Source organism: Oncorhynchus gorbuscha, linkage group LG02 (genome assembly GCF_021184085.1).
Source record: "Oncorhynchus gorbuscha isolate QuinsamMale2020 ecotype Even-year linkage group LG02, OgorEven_v1.0, whole genome shotgun sequence".
Classification (NCBI taxonomy): Eukaryota; Metazoa; Chordata; class Actinopteri; order Salmoniformes; family Salmonidae; genus Oncorhynchus; species Oncorhynchus gorbuscha.
In genome coordinates, this window is record NC_060174.1 from 87,171,794 (window position 1) to 87,194,333 (window position 22,540).

The 22,540-nt window shown below is 44.3% G+C and overlaps 1 protein-coding gene and 1 long non-coding RNA gene across 3 annotated transcripts in view; one reads left to right on the forward strand and one right to left on the reverse strand.

Moving 5' to 3' along the window:
• The window catches only part of LOC124012124 (protein turtle homolog B-like), a 195,127-nt gene that overhangs the window by 146,741 nt on the left and 25,846 nt on the right, over nucleotides 1-22,540 (reverse strand). The window lies entirely within an intron of this gene.
• Nucleotides 781-3,772, forward strand: LOC124012133. Its single transcript, XR_006834669.1, has 3 exons — nucleotides 781-839; nucleotides 2,302-2,418; nucleotides 2,497-3,772. It is a non-coding gene; the product is annotated as an uncharacterized LOC124012133 (long non-coding RNA).

Consider the following 22,540-nt stretch of genomic DNA (forward strand, 5'->3'; position numbering starts at 1 on the left):
AGTGCCAGTGGGTTGTTATAGGAATGCTCTACATCCATGTTGCTCTCCAGCTGGTGTCTGCTGGTTTTCGTTTCTCCCTGGTACTTAATTATTGATCTGTTACTGTAACATAATAACCAATGTCTCACCAACTCCTAATTCCCGCTGCTGGGAGGGGGAAATTCACTTTTATTTCCTGTCTAGAATAGGAGTAGGCCTATAGTCAGGGGCCTCGGTGAATGCAACAAATCAAGGAGCAGCAGAGACAGTGACGCTTGTAAACCTTCAAGTTTCCACATCATATTCTGCACTACTGTATACAAACAATAGGGTGAAAGGAAGCCAGCAGACAGGAAAACTATGTGAAGTACACTTTGTTGAGGAGAGACTCAAGGATATTATTGTATGTTACAAATGACTTAACTCATGTTTACAGCAAGAGGCAGGGAAAACGTTTACAGCAAGAGGTTTGAAGCAGGTAAAAACGGCATGAGCTTTTCAAGTGTATATTAAGCCCATATTCAGAGTAGAGGTCGACCGATCAATCGGAATGGCCGATTAATTATGGCCAATTTCAAGTTTTCATAACAATAGGAAATCGGTATTTTTGGGCGCTGATTTCCGATTATATATTTTTTTTATACCTTTTATTTAACTAGGCAAGTCAGTTAAGAACAAATTCTTATTTTCAATGCCTAGGAACTGTAGGTTAACTGCCTTGTTCAGGGGCAGAACGACATATTTTCACCGTGTCAGCTCAGGGGTTCCAATCTTTCAACCGCACAGTTAACTAGTCCAATGCTCTAAACATTGCACTCCACGAGTAGCCTGCCTGTTACGTGAATGCAGTAGAAGGCAAGGTAAATTGCTAGCTAGCATTAAACTTATCTTATAAAAAACAATCAATTATAATCACTAGTTATAACTACTAATCCAGTTTAGCAGCCAATATTAACCAGGTGAAATTGTGTAATTTCTCTTGTGTTCATTGCACGCAGAGTCAGGGTATATGCAACAGTTTGGGCTGCCTGGCTCATTGCGAACTAATTTGCCAGAATTTTAAGTAATTATGACATACATTGATGGTTGTGCAATGTAACAAGAATATTTAGACTTAGGGATGCTACCCGTTAGATAAAATAGCGAACGTTTCCGTATTTCACTGAAATAATAAACGTTTTGTTTTTGAAATGATAGTTTCCGGATTCGATCATTTTAATGACCAAAGGCTCAAATTTCTGAGTGTTATTATGTTATAATTAAGTCTGATTTGATAGAGCAGTCTGACTGAGCAGCAGCAGGATCGTAATCATTCATTCAAACAGCACTTTCGTGCGTTTTGCCAGCAGCTCTTCGCAAGCACAGCGCTGTTTATGACTTCAAGCCTATCAGCCTAATGGCTGGTGTAACCAATGTGAAATGGCTAGCTAGTTAGCTGGGTGTGCGCTAATACTGTTTCAAACGTCACTCGCTTTTAGATTTGGAGTAGTTAATCCCCTTGTGCTGCAAGGGCCGCAGCTTTTGTGGAGCAATGGTTAACGATGCTTCGAGTGTGGCTGTTGTCGATGTGTTCCTGGTTCGAGCCCAGGTAGGAGCGAGGAGGGGGACGGAAGCTATACTGTTAAACTGGCAATACTATAGTGCCTATAAGAACATCCAATAGTCAAAGGTACATGAAATACAAATGGTATAGAGAGAAATAGTCCTATAAATACTATATTAACTACAACCTAAAACCTCTTACCTTGGAATATTGAAGTCTCGTGTTAAAAGGAACCACCAACTTTCATATGTTCTCATGTTCTGAGCAAGGAACTTAAACGTTAGCTTTTTTACATGGCACATATTTTACATGGCACACATTTTTACATGGCACATATTATAGGTATGGGCTTTTTAGTTCTCCAATAATCGGTATCGGCGTTGAAAAGTCATAATCGGTCGAACTCTAATTCAGAGGCATGAAAAGCTTCAACAGTCACCTTGGCTGGAGGTCAACACAAAATAATAGCTTAATTACCTCACTTTACACTAAACAGAGGATGATTATCATATAATTCCGTTGTATTTGGCTACATGTCGGATGAACCCAAAACAGCTTCATTCTGGCCAGTCGGAGGCTGCTCAAAATGCTTCTTCAGTACAGAGAAATCCTCTCATTTTGTCTTTTTAAGGTATGGAAGTCAGGCACTTACATTGAACGCTATAACTATAACAGGCATATTTACGGTTGCCGAAACATTGCTGTAATGTTGGATGATGGTTTACTATGTGGATCTGTGTGTGTTCTTCTTGTGCTTGGAATGGGCGGATAAATAACAGAGGCTGAGGGAGAGAGCGTATACCCAAGACTCCCCCTGCCTCCCCTACATAGCCCAGCGCTACGGGTTGATTGGATGCCGGTGACATCACCAGCGAGCGAAAACAGGCCTCTGGAAGGTATGACTTCACTGTTTATATTGATGAGAGAGAGGGAGGAGAAACAAGCGTTAATAAGCTCCTCTTCTTTTCCTTTAGGATTTTGCCCGGAGTGGGACGGTCAAACGCTTTAATCTCCGATCTGCAAGAGGGAAGAGTAGAGCATATCCTTCCAGAGAGGTTCACAGACAGCCTATAGAGTGGGCTCTGTTTGAGCATGGCTGTCTGTGTTCAAGAAGATGGGATGTCCTTTCACTCTCGGTTGTAAGGTCGACATTTGGACAGCTGTCACTCAATGGTGTCTCTGTCCGAATTTAATGAGCCCAATCCAAATGTTCTTTATCAGTCCAACCATTTTAAGAGTACAGTATTTCATTATGATTATATTAATAGCTACATTTATCAAACAAACCATTCACTTCTGAACTGTTCGTGAACTGTGCCTGAAGTTTGAAGCACCCTCAATCACACTCCTCGAGAGAATAGAAGTATACATTAAATATGCAAGACTTTCCAAACTCATTGAGAGAGACCATTGTTGAATACTAACGTCCATATGCTAGCTTGCACTGAATACAAAGAATTATTAAGTTCAGGAAGATGAAATAGTGGTAGATGGCGGAGAAGTTGAACTGAAATGTAAACTCTACAGTCTACACTGTCCTTACCTCCAGAAAATACTTATGTTGGGAGTTTTAAAAAATAAAGAAAATTACTTTTTTGAAAATGAACTTAATTGCTCAAAATTAAGTGGGTATTAACCTACAAGTTAAGTGGGTATTAACCCAAAAGGTGTAAACTAATTTGACGATATAGCATATTCAAAATCTATTAATTTAGAGAAACACATAATAGGGTATTAAAACTACACTGAACAAAAATCTAAATGCAACATACAACAATTGCAAATATTTTACTGAGTTAAAGTTCATAAAAGGAAATCAGTCAACTGAAATATATTAATTAGGCCCTAATCTATGGATTTCACATGACTGGGAATACAGATATGCATCTGTTGATCTCAGATACCTTAAAGAAAAGGTATGGTCGTGGACCAGTCAGTGACCACCATTGGCTTAATGGGTGACATGTCTGGTGAGTATGTAGGCCATTGAAGAACTGGGACATTTTCAGCTTCCAGGGATTGGATACCAGTTCTTGTGACATGGGGCTATGCATTATCATGCTGAAACATGAGGTGATAGTGGCAGATGAATGGCACGACAATGGGCCTCAGGATCTTGTCACAGTATCTCTGTAAATTCAAATTGCCATAGATAAAAATGCAGTTGTCTGTAGCATTGGAGGTTGCTCATGGCAGAGAAATTAACATTCAATTCTCTGGCAAAAGCTCTGGTGGCACACTCCTTCAAAACATGAGACATCTGTGGCATTGAGTTGTGTGACAAAACTGCACATTTTAGAGTGGCCTTTTATTGTCCCCAGCACAAGGTGCACCTGTGTAATGATCATGCTGTTGAATCAGCTTCTTGATACGCAACACCTGTTATGTGGATGGATTATCTTGGCAAAGGAGGAATGCTCACTAACAGGGATGTAAACACATTTGTTCACAACATTTGAGACAAATAAGCTTTTCAAGAATATGGAACATTTGGGATCTTTTTTTCAGCTCATGAAACATGGGACCAACACTTTACATGTTTGGCATTGTTATTACCTAACCAAAAAGTGCCAGAGAAGTAGTGGCAGCCAATAGGCTGAGCACTCAAAGATCAAAGGCAGCACGACTCAGTTTAAGATCAATAAAGGGAACATTTGCAAAACCATAGAAACTGGATTCATTGTGCCTGACTGTGCAATTATCAAACGCAGGGAAGAGAAATCCAGCGGGACACACGCCGTGAAAGAGAATGAATTGTGAAATAGTCCGTTAGCAGTGTTTAACTTATGCAGTAGAAGAAGAAATGGGAAATGTAATATGGAATTGCTTTACCTCCTCGGCCAGAGTAATTGCGCTGCTCATCTGTGTATGTCGACTGTCAAAAACCCAAATATCATGGTGGCTTGAGAAACTAATGAAGTACAGAGGGAAGGGCAGGATTTGACCTACTTGGCTCACATGCCCTCCAACGAGTATCACTCACTCATTTTCAATTCAAAGGAGACTCTGCCGGGGTGCACAGAGAGCATCTAATTCTTCCTGCATCACTGCTAGAGTGTAGTCATGGCCTTATCATCATGCCATGAATTCATGTCTATTCAAGTCTACGTATCTAAAGGTAATGGTTACATTGCTGCTTGTAACATCAAAGAGTTCTGATACATGTGAGTTTTATTCACAGGACCAAGTGAGAGATTGTTATTTGGGTTCAGGTATGGTAGTATCATTTGAAGGAAACTTTCATTGAGTCTGTCTAGTGTGCACTGCTCGCTAACAGTTTACCTCTCTGCAAGCTAACTCCCTGGTACACCGTCTCTGCCCTGTTGCCCTACACCTATCTCTCCCCCAGAACGGACTCACATGCCAGTTTATTAGGTACAGCCATCTAGTACCGGGTCGGACACCCCTTTGCCTCCAGAACAGTCTGAATTCTTTGGGGTATTCTACAAGGTGACAAACGTTCCAAAGGGATGTTGGTCCATGTTGACACGATGGCATCATGCAGTTGCTGCAGATTGGACGAAGGTACATTTATACTGTGAACAGCCCATTTCATCCGTTGTTTTTAGCTGATAGGATTGGAGGTGGGTGTGGTTGCAATAGCCCATCTGTGACAAGGATGGCCGAGTTGTGTGCAATGGTGTAAAGTACTTAAGTAAAAATACTTTACAGTACTACTTAACTCTTTTTTGGGGATATTTGTATAGTGTTGACTACTTTTACTTCACTACATACCTAAAGAAAATGATTTACTTTTTACTCCATATTGGACCATTTTCCCTGACACCCAAAAGTACTTGTTACATTCTGAATGCTTAGCTGACAGTCCAATGGTCCAATTCATGCACTTATCAAGAGAACATCCCTAGTCATCCCTACTGCTTCTGATCTGGCGGATTCACTAAACACATATACTTTGTTTGTAAACGATTCGTTTGTAAACGAGTGTGCTCTCGGGTGTTCGTACATTTTAAAATCAAGAAAATGGTGCCACCTGACATGCTTAATAAAAGGAATTTGAAATGTGTACTTTGGGTGGTACCCTTATGCTGGCTGGGTTTGCAAAGGGGGAGTTAGTATATATATATTTGTATAGTGTTTACTAGTGTCAAACTTGACCACTCAATTGCCAATCTTTAAGCCCAACAAGTTTAGACCAGTTGTGCCAATTACTGGTCAAGGGCTAATAGTGTCTGGAGATTTTGCTTAGTTAAGTAACTAAAGTCAATGTTTGGCCAAACTTAAAAATTGAATTTGGTTCTCTTCATATTGGAGATCTCATAGATTGTTGTACATTGAAGATTTGTGACGTTGTACATTGACTGATATCATGTCATGCAACCATGCATTCTTCAAGTCATTCCACTACAAGTGTCACGCCCTGTCCTTAGAGAGCCTTTTTAAGTCCCTATTTGGTTTGGTCAGGGTATGATTTGGGGTGGGCATTCTATGTTTTGTTTTCTATGATTTTGTGTTTCTATGTTTTGGCCGGGTATGGTTCTCAATCAGGGACAGCTGTCTATCGTTGTCTCCGATTGGGAACCATACTCAGGTAGCCCTTTTTCCCTCCTTTCGTTGTGGGTAGTTAACTTTGTTTGTGGCACTGATGTCCTGTAAGCTTCACGGTTGTTTTTTTGTTTGTTGTTGACATATTGAAATAAAAAAGAAAATGTACGCTCACCACGCTGCACCTTGGTCTTCTTCCAGCAACAGCTGTGACAACAAGGTACGTGTTCCCTAAAATCCTTGTCAAAGGTGATTCGGACCAATACCTCCAATAGAAACCACTGAGTGAAGAACCTTATGAGGCCAAACGTTGTGGCGCTGTCAATAAAAGGCGCACACTGCATTAGTGTCCATTCATCGTGCCTCTCCACTGCCCGCTTTCATTGATGGTATTGATGCTCATCATATGTGCCCTCACGACTTTCTTAATACAAATCCACATCCTTTCAGTGCTCCTCTGCTCTCAGAGTGCAGACAAATCCTATCTCACATAAACTCCAATAAATAACCATAGAGTAGCATGTTAGCATTGATGGACTTCTAATTACGAAAGAGGGGAGGAGGCAGTGCATAACTCAACCACGCAGCGTCGATTAGCTGCTCCTTTGTGCAGGTTGATTACTTCACCTTAACCTGTTCACTGCTTCTGCAGCAGCCTCCTTTATGATGGATATTGCTTCTGACAGCTCTGTTAATGCCATCTCCTTGCCCCCTTCCCTCTACTTTGCCCTGTGGTCCCCCCTGATATCTCATTTCCCTATAATGCTCTTATATGGTGTGCATGACTTTACTTTATAGTTGCCCTGTTGATTCATGGTGCCTACAATCCTTGGAGGACCTTGGTGATTCTGTTGATAATTAGTCATTGGACTAAGATGACTATATTCCGGGAACTTCTGTTATCTGGTTTCTAAGCTTTACAGACCATCTGAAGCTTTACAGCAAAGTCAGCAGGTCAGAAAACATTGCAAAAATGTATATAATGAGATTTGCCTTGAAAGAATCAGTATGGTGAAAAGGATTGACAGTAAAATAGAAATCTTTGTTTGTGAGACAGTGAACAGTATACCATCACCTGCTGATGAATGTAAAGGCTTGGGACTGCCGAGACAGCATGCACAAAACCGGAGCATGCAATTATCAGGCGCAATTAAAAAGACTGCAAATGAACTGTATAGCTCTTAAACAGAGTTTGTACTTATGAGTCAAATGTATTCAGGAGGCAACAGGGAACCGTCATGCAGAAATTTCAGAGGAAGTGGAAGTTGAACCTTTTGCCTGCTTACACTTAAGATCTCACCACAGAGTGTCTTTGAAGAGGACAAAGTAACTGGGTCTGATTTTGAGACTCTTACCCCCTGGTGTCTGGCTGGAATTAAGGCCAATCGAGATGCACTGACAGTCCCGATTCTCCACCTTTTTCCTGAAGTGTGCACTCACAGACTATCGTGCATGGATGCATACACCAACCTTGTGCTTTTAAATCCATGACAGGAGTGTGCAAGTGCACACTTCTGGAAAAGGGTGGAGAATCAGGACAGTCAGTGCAACTCTTACCATACAGGAACGATATAGATGCTCTCTGCAGAGACATCACAGCAAAGGGTTTAGGGTGAGTACAGCTAATCCAGATAGTTTGTTGGTATTTTATTTTTTTATTTATTTCACCTTTATTTAACCAGGTAGTGTTATGCAGGTGAATGAGGACCCAAAAGCGACTTGGCGAAAACAGAGTCTTTAATCCAGTAAAGGAAATATGCAATACTCCTAGACAAATCGGAGCGGTAAATAAAGCATAAAAAACAATTCCACTCGTAATGACGAGAACAGACTGGAGACTCGATCATAAACTGTAGGTTGCCTCTGGAAGGCACTGACCGTAGCAGACTCAGACACCTGCTCACCACGCAGCATCTGAGGGAAACACGACACGACAGGGCGAGACAAAGACACAGCACGGTGAACAATATACAAGGATCCGACAGGACAGAAACGGAAAACAAGGGGAGAAATAGGGACTCTAATCAGGGGAAAAGATAGGGAACAGGTGTGGAAAGACTAAATGATTGATTAGGGGAATAGGAACAGCTGGGAGCAGGAACGGAACGATAGAGAGAAGAGAGAGAGGGAGGGAGAGAGAAAAAGGGAACGAACCTAAAAAGACCAGCAGGGGGAAAACGAACAGAAGGGAAAGCAAAATGACAAGACAATATAAGACAAAACATGACAGTACCCCCCACTCACCGAGCGCCTCCTGGCGCACTCGAGGAGGAATCCTGGCGGCAACGGAGGAAATCATCAATCAGCGAACGGTCCAGCACGTCCCGAGACGGGACCCAACTCCTCTCCTCAGGACCGTAACCCTCCCAATCCACTAAGTATTGGTGACCCCGTCCCCGAGAACGCATGTCCATGATCCTACGTACCTTGTAAATAGGTGCGCTCTCGACAAGGACGGGAGGGGGGAGGGAAGACGAACGGGGGTGCGAAGAAAGGGCTTGACACAGGAGACATGGAAGACAGGATGGACGCGACGAAGATGTCGCGGAAGAAGCAGTCGCACAGCGACAGGATTGACGACCTGGGAGACACGGGACGGACCAATGAACCGCGGAGTCAACTTACGAGAAGCTGTCGTAAGAGGAAGGTTGCGAGTGGAAAGCCACACTCTCTGGCCGCAACAATACCTTGGACTCTTAATCCTACGTTTATTGGCGGCTCTCACAGTCTGTGCCCTGTAACGGCAAAGTGCAGACCTCACCCTCCTCCAGGTGCGCTCACAACGTTGGACAAACGCTTGAGCGGAGGGAACGCTGGACTCGGCAAGCTGGGATGAGAACAGAGGAGGCTGGTAACCCAGACTACTCTGAAACGGAGATAACCCGGTAGCAGACGAAGGAAGCGAGTTGTGAGCGTATTCTGCCCAGGGGAGCTGTTCTGCCCAAGACGCAGGGTTTCTGAAAGAAAGGCTGCGTAGTATGCGACCAATCGTCTGATTGGCCCTCTCTGCTTGACCGTTAGACTGGGGATGAAACCCGGAAGAGAGACTGACGGACGCACCAATCAAACGACAGAACTCCCTCCAAAACTGTGACGTGAATTGCGGGCCTCTGTCTGAAACGGCGTCTAACGGGAGGCCATGAATTCTGAACACATTCTCGATGATGATTTGTGCCGTCTCCTTAGCGGAAGGAAGTTTAGCGAGGGGAATGAAATGTGCCGCCTTAGAGAACCTATCGACAACCGTAAGAATCACAGTCTTCCCCGCAGACAAAGGCAGACCGGTAATGAAGTCTAGGGCGATGTGAGACCATGGTCGAGAAGGAATGGGAAGCGGTCTGAGACGACCGGCAGGAGGAGAGTTACCTGACTTAGTCTGCGCGCAGTCCGAACAAGCAGCCACGAAACGGCGCGTGTCACGCTCCTGAGTCGGCCACCAAAAGCGCTGGCGAATAGAAGCAAGAGTGCCTCGAACGCCGGGATGACCAGCTAACTTGGCAGAGTGAGCCCACTGAAGAACAGCCAGACGAGTAGAAACAGGAACGAAAAGAAGGTTACTAGGACAAGCGCGCGGCGACGCAGTGTGCGTGAGTGCTTGCTTAACCTGTCTTTCAATTCCCCAGACTGTCAACCCGACAACACGCCCATAAGGAAGAATCCCCTCGGGATCGGTAGAAGCCACAGAAGAACTAAAAAGACGGGATAAGGCATCAGGCTTGGTGTTCTTGCTACCCGGACGGTAAGAAATCACAAACTCGAAACGAGCGAAAAACAACGCCCAACGAGCTTGACGAGCATTAAGTCGTTTGGCAGAACGGATGTACTCAAGGTTCTTATGGTCTGTCCAAACGACAAAAGGAACGGTCGCCCCCTCCAACCACTGTCGCCATTCGCCTAGGGCTAAGCGGATGGCGAGCAGTTCGCGGTTACCCACATCATAGTTGCGTTCAGATGGCGACAGGCGATGAGAAAAATAAGCGCAAGGATGAACCTTATCGTCAGACTGGAAGCGCTGGGATAGAATGGCTCCCACGCCTACCTCTGAAGCGTCAACCTCGACAATGAATTGTCTAGTGACGTCAGGAGTAACGAGGATAGGAGCGGACGTAAAACGTTCTTTTAGAAGATCAAAAGCTCCCTGGACGGAACCGGACCACTTAAAACACGTCTTGACAGAAGTAAGAGCTGTGAGAGGGGCAGCAACTTGACCGAAATTACGAATGAAACGCCGATAGAAATTAGCGAAACCTAGAAAGCGCTGCAACTCGACACGTGACCTTGGAACGGGCCACTCACTGACAGCTTGGACCTTAGCGGAATCCATCTGAATGCCTTCAGCGGAAATAACGGAACCGAGAAAAGTAACGGAGGAGACATGAAAAGAGCACTTCTCAGCCTTCACGTAGAGACAATTCTCTAAAAGGCGCTGGAGAACACGTTGAACGTGCTGAACATGAATCTCGAGTGACGGTGAAAAAATCAGGATATCGTCAAGGTAGACAAAAACAAAGATGTTCAGCATGTCTCTCAGAACATCATTAACTAATGCCTGAAAAACAGCTGGCGCATTGGCGAGACCAAACGGCAGAACCCGGTACTCAAAATGCCCTAACGGAGTGTTAAACGCCGTTTTCCACTCGTCCCCCTCTCTGATGCGCACGAGATGGTAAGCGTTACGAAGGTCCAACTTAGTAAAGCACCTGGCTCCCTGCAGAATCTCGAAGGCTGATGACATAAGGGGAAGCGGATAACGATTCTTAACCGTTATGTCATTCAGCCCTCGATAATCCACGCAGGGGCGCAGAGTACCGTCCTTTTTCTTAACAAAAAAAAACCCCGCCCCGGCCGGAGAGGAAGAAGGCACTATGGTACCGGCGTCAAGAGACACAGACAAATAATCCTCGAGAGCCTTACGTTCGGGAGCCGACAGAGAGTATAGTCTACCCCGAGGAGGAGTGGTCCCCGGAAGGAGATCAATACTACAATCATACGACCGGTGAGGAGGAAGGGAGTTGGCTCGGGACCGACTGAAGACCGTGCGCAGATCATGATATTCCTCCGGCACTCCTGTCAAATCGCCAGGTTCCTCCTGAGAAGTGGGGACAGAAGAAACGGGAGGGATGGCAGACATTAAACACTTCACATGACAAGAAACGTTCCAGGATAGGATAGAATTACTAGACCAATTAATAGAAGGATTATGACATACTAGCCAGGGATGACCCAAAACAACAGGTGTAAAAGGTGAACGAAAAATCAAAAAAGAAATAGTCTCACTGTGGTTACCAGATACTGTGAGGGTTAAAGGTAGTGTCTCATATCTGATACTGGGAAGATGACTACCATCTAAGGCGAACATGGGCGTAGGCTTGTCTAACTGTCTGAAAGGAATGTCATGTTTCCGAGCCCATGCTTCGTCCATGAAACAACCCTCAGCCCCAGAGTCTATCAAGGCACTGCATGTAGCACCCGAACCGGTCCAGCGTAGATGGACCGACATAGTAGTACAGGATCTAGATGGAGAGACCTGAGTAGTAGCGCTCACCAGTAGCCCTCTGCTTACTGATGAGCTCTGGCTTTACTGGACATGAATTGACAAAATGTCCAGCAAGTCCGCAATAGAGGCACAGGCGGTTGGTGATCCTCCGTTCCCTCTCCTTAGTCGAGATGCGAATACCTCCCAGCTGCATGGGCTCAGTCTCTGAGCCAGAGGAGGGAGATGGTTGCGATGCGGAGCAGGGAAACACCGTTAACGCGAGCTCTCTTCCACGAGCTTGGTGACGAAGATCTACCCGTCGTTCTATGCGGATGGCGAGAGCAATCAAAGAGTCCACACTGGAAGGAACCTCCCGGGAGAGAATCTCATCTTTAACCACTGCGTGGAGTCCCTCCAGAAAACGAGCGAGCAGCGCCGGCTCGTTCCAGTCACTAGAGGCAGCAAGAGTGCGAAACTCTATAGAGTAATCCGTTATGGATCGATCACCTTGGCATAGGGAAGCCAGGGCCCTAGAAGCCTCCCTACCAAAAACTGAACGGTCAAAAACCCAAATCATCTCCTCTTTAAAGCTCTGGTAATTGTTAGAACAATCAGCCCTTGCCTCCCAGATAGCTGTGCCCCACTCTCGAGCCCGGCCAGTAAGGAGTGATATGACGTAAGCAACCCGAGCTCTCTCTCTAGAGTATGTGTTGGGTTGGAGAGAGAACACAATATCACACTGGGTGAGAAAGGAGCGGCACTCCGTGGGCTGCCCGGAGTAACAAGGTGGGTTATTAACCCTAGGTTCCGGAGGCTCGGCAGACCAGGAAGTAACAGGTGGCACGAGACGAAGACTCTGGAACTGTCCAGAGAGGTCGGAAACCTGAGCGGCCAGGTTCTCCACGGCATGACGAGCAGCAGACAATTCCTGCTCGTGTCTGCCGAGCATGGCTCCTTGGATCTCGACGGCAGTGTTACGAGCGTCTGTAGTCGCTGGGTCCATTCTTTGGTCGGATCCTTCTGTTATGCAGGTGAATGAGGACCCAAAAGCGACTTGGCGAAAACAGAGTCTTTAATCCAGTAAAGGAAATATGCAATACTCCTAGACAAATCGGAGCGGTAAATAAAGCATAAAAAACAATTCCACTCGTAATGACGAGAACAGACTGGAGACTCGATCATAAACTGTAGGTTGCCTCGGGAAGGCACTGACCGTAGCAGACTCAGACACCTGCTCACCACGCAGCATCTGAGGGAAACACGACACGACAGGGCGAGACAAAGACACAGCACGGTGAACAATATACAAGGATCCGACAGGACAGAAACGGAAAACAAGGGGAGAAATAGGGACTCTAATCAGGGGAAAAGATAGGGAACAGGTGTGGAAAGACTAAATGATTGATTAGGGGAATAGGAACAGCTGGGAGCAGGAACGGAACGATAGAGAGAAGAGAGAGAGGGAGGGAGAGAGAAAAAAGGGAACGAACCTAAAAAGACCAGCAGGGGGAAAACGAACAGAAGGGAAAGCAAAATGACAAGACAATATAAGACAAAACATGACAGGTAGGCAAGTTGAGAACAAGTTCTCATTTACAATTGCGACCTGGCCAAGATAAAGCAAAGCAGTTCGACACATACAACGACAGAGTTACACATGGAGTAAAACAAAGATTTTTGTAGTTCTTTCCAGTCATTGGCAGCAGAGAACTGGAAGGAGAGGCGGCCAAAGAAATAATTGGTTTTGGGGGTGACTAGAGAGATATACCTGCTGGAGCATGTGCTACAGGTGGGAGATGCTATGGTGACCAGCGAGCTGAGCTAAGGTGGGACTTTACCTAGCATGGTCTTGTAGATGACATGGAGCCAGTGGGTTTGGCGACGAGTATGAAGCGAGGGCCAGCCAACGAGAGCGTACAGGTCGCAATGGTGGTTAGAATATGGGGCTTTGGTGACAAAACGGATTGCACTGTGATAGACTGCATCCAATTTGTTAAGTATGGTATTGGAGGCTATTTTGTAAATGACATCGCCAAAGTCGAGGATTGGTAGGATGGTCAGTTTTACAAGGGTACGTTTGGCAGCATGAGTGAAGGATGCTTTGTTGCGAAATAGGAAGCCAATTCTAGATTTACCTTTGGATTGGAGATGTTTGATATGGGTTTGGAATTTACAGTTTACAGAGTTTACAGTCTAACCAGACACCTAATTATTTGTAGTTGTCCACGTATTCTAAGTCAGAGCCGTCCAGAGTAGTGATGTTGGATAGGCGGGCAGGTGCAGGTAGCGATCGGTTGAAGAGCATGCATTTAGCTTTACTTGTATTTAAGAGCAATTGGAGGCCACGGAAGGAGAGTTGTATGGCATTGAAGCTTGCCTGGAGGGTTGTTAACACAGTGACCAAAGAAGGGCCAGAAGTATACAGAATGGTGTCGTCTGCGTAGAGGTGGATCAGAGACTCACCAGCAGCAAGAGCAACCTCATTGATCTATACAGAGAAGAGAGTCGGTCCAAGAATTGAACCCTGTGGCAGCCCCATAGAGACTGCCAGAGGTCCGGACAGCAGACCCTCCGATTTGACACACTGAACTCTATCAGAGGTGGTCCTTCTGTAGCTCAGTTGGTAGAGCATGGCGCTTGTAACGCCAGGGTAGTGGGTTCGATCCCCGGGACCACCCATACGTAGAATGTATGCACACATGACTGTAAGTCGCTTTGGATAAAAGCGTCTGCTAAATGGCATATATTAAGTAGTTGGTGAACCAGGCGAGGCAATCATTTGAGAAACCAAGGCTGTCGAGTCTGCCGATGAGGATGTGGTGATTGACAGAGTTGAAAGCCCTGGCCAGATCAATGAATACGGCTGCACAGTAATGTTTCTTATCGATGGCGGTTAAGATATCGTTTAGGACCTTGAGCGTGGCTGAGGTGCACCCATGACCAGCTCTGAAACCAGATTGCATAGCAGAGAAGGTATGGTGAGATTCGAAATGGTCCATAATCTGTTTGTTTACTTGGCTTTCGAAGACCTTATAAAGGCATGGTAGGATAGATATAGGTATTTGAGGTTTAATAAAAACTTAATCAGCAAACATATGAAAATAGGTGATGATGAATATATTGCTTCACTGAAGATAGTAATAATCTACTAAATTCATTTTCGAAATATGGTTTGTCTTTGGGAGTACTAGGCTTCTGAGGGTTATTGTTAGGCTTCTGTAACTACTTTCACATGGACCTGTGATTTTGCGACTGGTAGCCTGGTGGGCACAGTTAGCATCTGTGTCTACCATTTAAAGACACTTTATTCTGCAGGGACTTAATCCACATTATTTGATTAGGTTGTACACTTTTCTGACTGAAAGAGAACAGATAAAATCAATGGCATGTTTTGGAAAATCTTCGAAAATGTACCAGAGTTCAGTTGACTAGAGTACTCTGCTCACTGAAGAAGATAGGTTAGCATTCAACAACAAAATGTTAGCCTAATCAGGCCCGAAATCTGTGAGTACAAAATTTAAATCCAACTGTAACTGACAACAAGGAGATTTCTCAAAACATAATGAACAGATATACTCACTGAAGTATTAGGCTTGGAACACATAACAAAGCATGACTGACAAATAATTGTTGACTTAACTGCTTACTGTTCTACAATATTAAAGGAGACAATTACTCTAAGAGCGCAATTACCAGGCGCTCTATGATTAATGGTTGTACCGTATTCACCTTGGCATGTCTAGGCCTGACATCCTGGGTTAAATTTGCTCGGCTCTTTCAAAGGTAAAATGCTTGCTTTTCTTCATCATTAAATGCTATTATTTTTCACAAATTTGTTTACATCCCTCTTAGTAAGCATTTTTCCTTTGCCAAGATCATCCATCTGCGTGACAGGTGTGGCGTATCAAGAAGCTGATTAAACAGTATGATCATTACACAGATGCACCTTGTGCTGGGGACAATAAAAGGTCACCCTACAATGTGCTGTTTTGTCACACAACATAATGCCACAGATTTCTCAAGTTTTGAGGGAGCGTGCAATTGGTATGCTGACTGCAGAAATGTCCACCAAAGCTGTTCCCAAAGTCGCCTATGTCGTTTTAGAGAATTTGGCAGCTCAGAACTTCCACATCCGACTTCTTCACCTGTGGGATGGCCTGAGACGATCCACCCGGACAGCTGATAAAACTGCACAAACTGTCAGAAACTGTCTTAGGGAAGCTCATCTGCATGCTCATAATTCTCACCTGGGTCTGGACCTGATTGCAGTTTGGTGTTGTAACCAACTTCAGTGGGCAAATGCTCACCTACGATGGCCACTGGCACGCTGGAGTGGTGTGCTCTTCATGGATGAATGGATGTCAACGTTGTAAACAGAGTGCCCCATGGTGGCAGTGGGGTTATGGTATGGGGCGGCATAATTTGAGTTTATTTTTATTATTTTTTATTTTTTTACAGGGACAGTGCACATTAATCAACGTTTCAGTAAAATTAGCCAGCCGGCTAATTTTCAACCGCAGTCCCTGGGCAGGTTATTAAAAACAATTACAATATAGACAATAGCAACATAGAACAACAATAGAACAAGCAAAACATAGCAACATAGGACAAGCAAGACATAGCATACAGACAGAGCAACATAGGACAAGCAAGACGTAGCATACAGACAGAGCAACATAGAACAAAAAGCAGCAAGACACCATTCATAAAAGCAACAAAGTGTTTCCACACCTCACAAGCTACAGACAACAGACAATATGGAAAGCGGCAACACACAGCTAGGGACCATGTTCACAAATCTGATTGACCTTTAGCCATGTCTTCAAGCATTTTGTGAAAGTGTGATATGTGGTGCAGTTATGTGTGTCTGATGGCAGTGTATTCCAGACATGGGAAGCTCTCACAGAGAATGCAGATTTACAAAAGGTGCTTTTCCTTAGGGGAACTATACAGTCACCTCTCATGGCAGACCTTGTAGATCTGCTGCCATATGTCTGGGTTTTCTGTTTAACAAAAATATTGAGTGGAGGGGGAGCCAGGCCATTAAGGATCTTGAATACAAGACATGTGTCGGTGTATTGCACAAGATTTTCCCAACTCAAGAGCTCATGCTTTCTAAGGATGTGACAATGATGATGGCTATTGGGCTTCCTATCAAGCACTTTGAGAGCCTGATTGTAGACAGACTGAATAGGTTTTAATGTTGTACAGCAAGCTTGGGCCCAACTAGTCAAGCAGTATGTTAAGTGGGGGAGTATCATAGAGTTGAAATACAGTTTTGCTAGCTCTGTAGTCAAACAATTTCGTATAAATCGGAAATTAGCTAGGTTGAATTTAGTTATTTGAATTACCTTTTTTACATGCTTTTTAAAAGAGAGGTTGGAACCAAGTATGATGCCAAGTACTTAAAATCGGATACCACCTGGAGCTTCTCCCCTGACACATAGACATCTGGCTCAGTAGCATCTGTTGCCCTCTTTGTGAAGAACATGCAAACAGTTTTTTTCACATTGAGATGCAAATACGAGTCACTGAGCCACTTTGTAACCTGGACCATTACAGTAGTGAGTTCTTGTGCAGCTTGTTGTTTGCTCCTTGCATGCACATATATCACTGTATCATCTGCATACATTTGAACTTCAGACCCAGTACAGACAGAAGGCAGATAATTAATGTACAGGCTGAACAGGAGGGGCCCCAGTATTGACCCTTGGGGCACGCCCACATCATAGCTACGAGTGGGCGACAGCTCATTGCTCACTCTGACACACTGAGTTCTGCCTTCAAGGTATGATTTCATCCATCTCAAGGCATCAGGGGAAAAGTTGAACTTGGACAATTTTGTGATGAGAATCTCATGGTTAACAGTATCAAAAGCCTTCCTTAGGTCCAGAAACACAGCCCCATTTTCCAGAAGAAAGCAGTTGGCCGTTTCTGTGGAGTGTTTCGCTCTGAAGCCAAACTGCATGGAGTGTAATGTGAAGGGGCTGTTGTTGAGGTGGGCAATCAGTTGTTCTGCTACACACTTTTCAACAACCTTTGTCACCACATGTAGTATACTAATGGGCCTGTAGTTACTCACGTCAGCAGGGTCGCCTGATTTAAAGATGGTCGTTATTATGGCCGACTTCCATACCCTTGGAAACACACCGAGACCAATAGATGTGTTGGTGACCTTAGTAATGGGGCCAATGAGTGACTCTTTGTAGTTTTTAAGAAAGGTAGAGTCCATCCCAAACACATCTTTGGCTTTAGAGTTCTTTAGTGAGCTAATCACCTTGTTCACCTTTGACTCAGAAACCTCCCTTATGACAGGTTGAGTGTCATTCACTAGCACTGAGCCCAAGAAACCAGTGGAGGGGTTTAATAATGAACACAACTGTCTTTTATCGATTGCAATTTGAATTGATCCTGAGGCCCTTTGTCATGCCATTCATCCACCATCATCACCTAATTTTTCAGAATTATATTGCATTGCCCCATGTCACAAGGAACTGTATACAATTCCTGGAAGCTGAAAATTTCCCAGTATTTCCATGGCCTGCATACTCACCAGACATGTCACCCATTGAGCACATTTGGGATACTCTGGAACAAAGTGTACGACAGTGTGTTCCAGTTCATGCTAATATCCAGAAACTTTGCACAGCCATTGAAGAAGAGTGGGACAACATTACACAGGCCACAATCAACAGCCTGATCAACATTATGCGAAGGAGATGTGTTGCACTGCATGAGGAAATCCATATATTAGGGCCTAATGAACTTATTTCAATTGACTAATTTCCTTATATGAAAGGTAACTGAACACATCTTTGAAATTGTTGCATTCTGCATTTATATTTTTGTTCAGTATATTTTAGAATCTAAACATACTCCAACTTTTAGAGCATGCTAAAAGCAGTATAATGATAAAGATGTTGTCTGTATCATGTACGGTTGACAGATCATAGGGTCTTACAGGAGGGCATGTATAGGTCACTTTTATGATTTTCAAAAAGGAAATTGTGATACAAATGTAAAAAGCATGTCAAACATTCTTTCTCCCAATTAAGTTTCTGTGAAAATTTCTAGAACAATCTGAGAAACCCCTAAATATTTTGGGGCTATCCTGCAGTGGAAACGCCTATTTCAAACATTGCACTGTCAATGTCAACCAGGGAAATGCTTCTGACTGTCAATAGAGGGACACCACATACTGTCAATTGTGGTTGCTGTGCCAATACATTACCCTCATAAAGCGTAATTTAACATCAATGCCCTTACAACAAGCCATTTGAGCAATTTAGTCAGTTAGCCTCAGTGCAACCGCTCAACATATTTTCCACTTCGCTGGCTGAGCATTTCTAAAATATAAAATATCAATCTGTATGGTAACCCAAGTGTAACGCTTATCTCTTCAGATATTACTAGTGTTTGGTCAGCCCGAATCTATAGATAGTATATCAAGATGTGGCGTTGCATGAGAGGGCAGCAAGGAGGTAATTTCAATTACGCTGCCCGTGCTCCAACAGGGGCACAGCCGGCCAGCGGTCTCCGTAATGGTAGCGGAAGGGGTCTCCCAATCAAGGATGTGACTTTGCTTGGCTGGTCACAGCCGTTGATTGGGTCATAATGGAGTGCCTGTCACACCTCTGTGAAGGTCACGTCAGTTGGGGGAACGGGACGAGGGAAGAGAAGCAGTCCAGAAACCGTGGGAGCCTAAATGGAGAGCCAGGTTATAGCGGTACTTCATTCTCTTTCTGTCTCTGTTCATCTCAGACTCTTTTTCGCTCAGACGTTACACACACACCATGTCACAGGCCATCCCTTTGGCTCAAACCTCTATCACAGCCATAAACGGCTAAAAGTGTGCCTCATCAGCATGCACTCTCTGCCAGCGTCCAGGGAGGGGGAATTGCAAATCCCACAATGGTAGAGATAAACACACTCTCCTAAATGAGATTACAAAACATGATTAGATCTATGGCAGACGAAGGGCACAAATCCCATATTGTTGGCAAAATGTTGACCGTGTCTTATCCTCATAGTCTGCAACTTTTTCTTGGAGGAAGAGGAGCTCATTCTTAATCCTCCCCATGCGGCCCATGGAAACAACTTCGCTAACTTTAGCCCGGTGGCAGAGGCAGTATCCCTTAGGGTTGGACGGTATCCAAAATACGGTATTACCAGAAGTGCACACAAGGGGTGCTATTTAAAACAATATATATATATCATTTTTTAGGGTTGCTTGATCCAGGAGGGGATTGAATGTCTCTGCTGTAACCAAGAAGCTTGATCTTCATATCTAGAGTTAGCAAACCATAGGTGGAGCCCTGAGCTGGATGTGTTTTATTTGACATATCTTAGATTTCTTATAGTTATAACTTATTGTTATGTCCCCCCCCCAAAAAAAAACGGTATTGAAAATCATATGTCTGTATTCCAAAATACCCCGGAATACGTAGCCCTGAAGACATGGACCACCCAATCAGCACAGAATAGCAACCCGGATCCTGAGGTCAGACTGTCACGGTTCATGAATCCACGGCCTCTCTCTCTCTCTCTCTCTCTCTCTCTCTCTCTCTCTCTCTCTCTCTCTCTCTCTCTCTCTCTCTCTCTCTCTCTCTCTCTCTCGTGTTTGTGTGGGCGTGGTTCCCAATCTCGGCCTGATTTTCTGCGCCAGCTGGAACCACTTATCTTCCCTTTATATGTTCTGTAACCAGTGTTCCTTGTTGTCAGATCGTTGTTACTTCCCTGAGGTTGTGTCGTGTGTCCGTGCTCTTCTCTCGCCGCCCTTGTGTGGATTATCTGCTGTGCTCCTTCCTACCCATCCGGACACACTCCCCTGGATTTCTCAGCACGCTATTATCGGAAGATGTGCCCTAGTCCCTGGGTCGGATTCCGTCTGAGTACAGTCTGTCTGTCCTGTTGCTGCTGTAAACTGTATTAATTAAACCATCGTTACTTGCATCTTGCATCCGCCTCTGTATTGTTACACAGACAGTAACAAGGAGAAGAGTGAGGAGGGTCCTGGAGAGAAAAGAACATCATGATTCTGGTGTGTTACTTGTAGTCTGGAATAAAAGTAGTAGAACCCTATCATAAGTCTTCTTACGCCCCCCTGCTCCTTTTCTCTGCTGAACTCTTCTCTATATTTGTTATTTGAATCTTGTATTGACGGTGTGCAAATCTATGCTGTAATATAGCAGGACTACAGCAACATGGTAGATACAAAATATCATTTCAGGTACTAGCAACTTTTGAAGAACAGAATATTTACTCCAGTAATATACCATTTGGGTTTGTAAACTAGAGCTCTGCTGTATAATACAAAATAGCTGTGATTCAAAAACCCAGCTCTCAGTACAGTACAGTTACTGCTGTTGCCTGATGTATTACAGCCATGCCGACAGTCATGAGTCAGTTCCACGTGACCGTTGAGTCATGGTTATCTCCTCTTATGCACTCTGGACATTTGTTGGTAGTACCCAACTCGCTAACGATCATAAGGTCGCTAATTGCCTGACACTCAGAGCTCTATTGTCCCTCTTCACCACACTGAAATCATCACAAATCTCATCAAAACAGTATCTTGCTTTTAAAACTCTCCTTACTGAAATTGATCAACTTGAAGAAAGACGTTCAACAACAGAAACTGAGTGGAAAACATGGAGGTTGTTTCAAAGCCTAACACAGCCTAACACTTTAAGGTGATGATGAGCCTAATTCAAAACACTCATAAGCATGTTAGAGGTTACACATACAGTGCCTTCGAAAAGTATTCAGACCCCTTGACTTTTTCCACATTGTTACGTTACAGCCTTATTCTAAAATGTTTTAAATTGTTTTTTCCCCTCATCAATCCATACACAAAACCCAATAATGACAAAGCAAAAACAAGTTAAGACATTTTTGCTAATTTATTCAAAATAAAAAACAGAATTTGCATTTACATAAATATTCAGACCCTTTAGTCAGAACTTTGTTGAAGCATCTTTGGAAGCAATTATAGCCTTGCGTCTTCTTGGGTAGGACGCTACCAGCGTCGCAAATCTGTATTTGGGGAGTTTTTCCAATCTTCTCTGTAGATCCTCTCAAGCTCTGGTTGGATGGGGAGTGTTGCTGCACAGCTATTTTCAGGTCTCTCCAGAGATGTTCAATCGGGACAAATCCGGGCTCTGGCTGGGCCACTCAAGGACATTCAGAAACTTGTCCCGAAGCAACTCCTGCGTTGTCTTGACTGTGTTCTTAGGGTCATTAGTCCTGTTGGATGGTAAACTTTTGCCCCAGTCTGCTGTCCTGAGCGCTCTGGAGCAGGTTTTCATCAAGGATCTCTCTGTACTTTGCTCTGTCCATCTTTGCCTCGATCCTGACTAGTGACGTGATGCTGGGCATTCCAGACGTGACGCTTGGCATTCAGGCCAAAGAGTTCAATCTTGGTTTCATCAAACCAGATGATCTTGTTTCCCATTGCCTGAGAGTCTGTAGATGCCTTTTGGTAAACTCCAAGCGGGCTGTCATGTGCCTTTTACTGAGGAGTGGCTTCCGTCTGGCCACACTATCATAAAGGCCTGATTGGTGGAGTCCTGCAGAGATGGTTGTCCTTCTGGAAGGTTCTCCCATCTCCACAGAGGAACTCTAGAGCTTTGTCAGAGTGACCATCAGGTTCTTGGTCACCTCCCAGGCCAAGGCACTTCTCCCCCGATTGCTCAGTTTGGCAGAGAGGCAAGCTCTAGGAAGAGTCTTGGTCATTCCAAACTTCTCCATTTAAGAATGATGGAGGCCACTGTGTTCTTGGAGACCTTCAGTGCTGCAGAACCCACACAATCCTGTCTAAGAGCTCTACGGACAACTCCTTTGAGCTCATGGCTTGGTGCTCTGACAACTGTGGGACCTTATATAGACAGGTGCGTGCCTTTCCAAATCATGCCCAATCAATCGAATTTACCACAGGTGGACTCCAATCAAGTTGTAGAAACATCAAGGATGATCAATGGAGACAAGATACACCTGAGCTCAATTTCGAATCTCATCGCAAAAGCTCTGAATAGTTA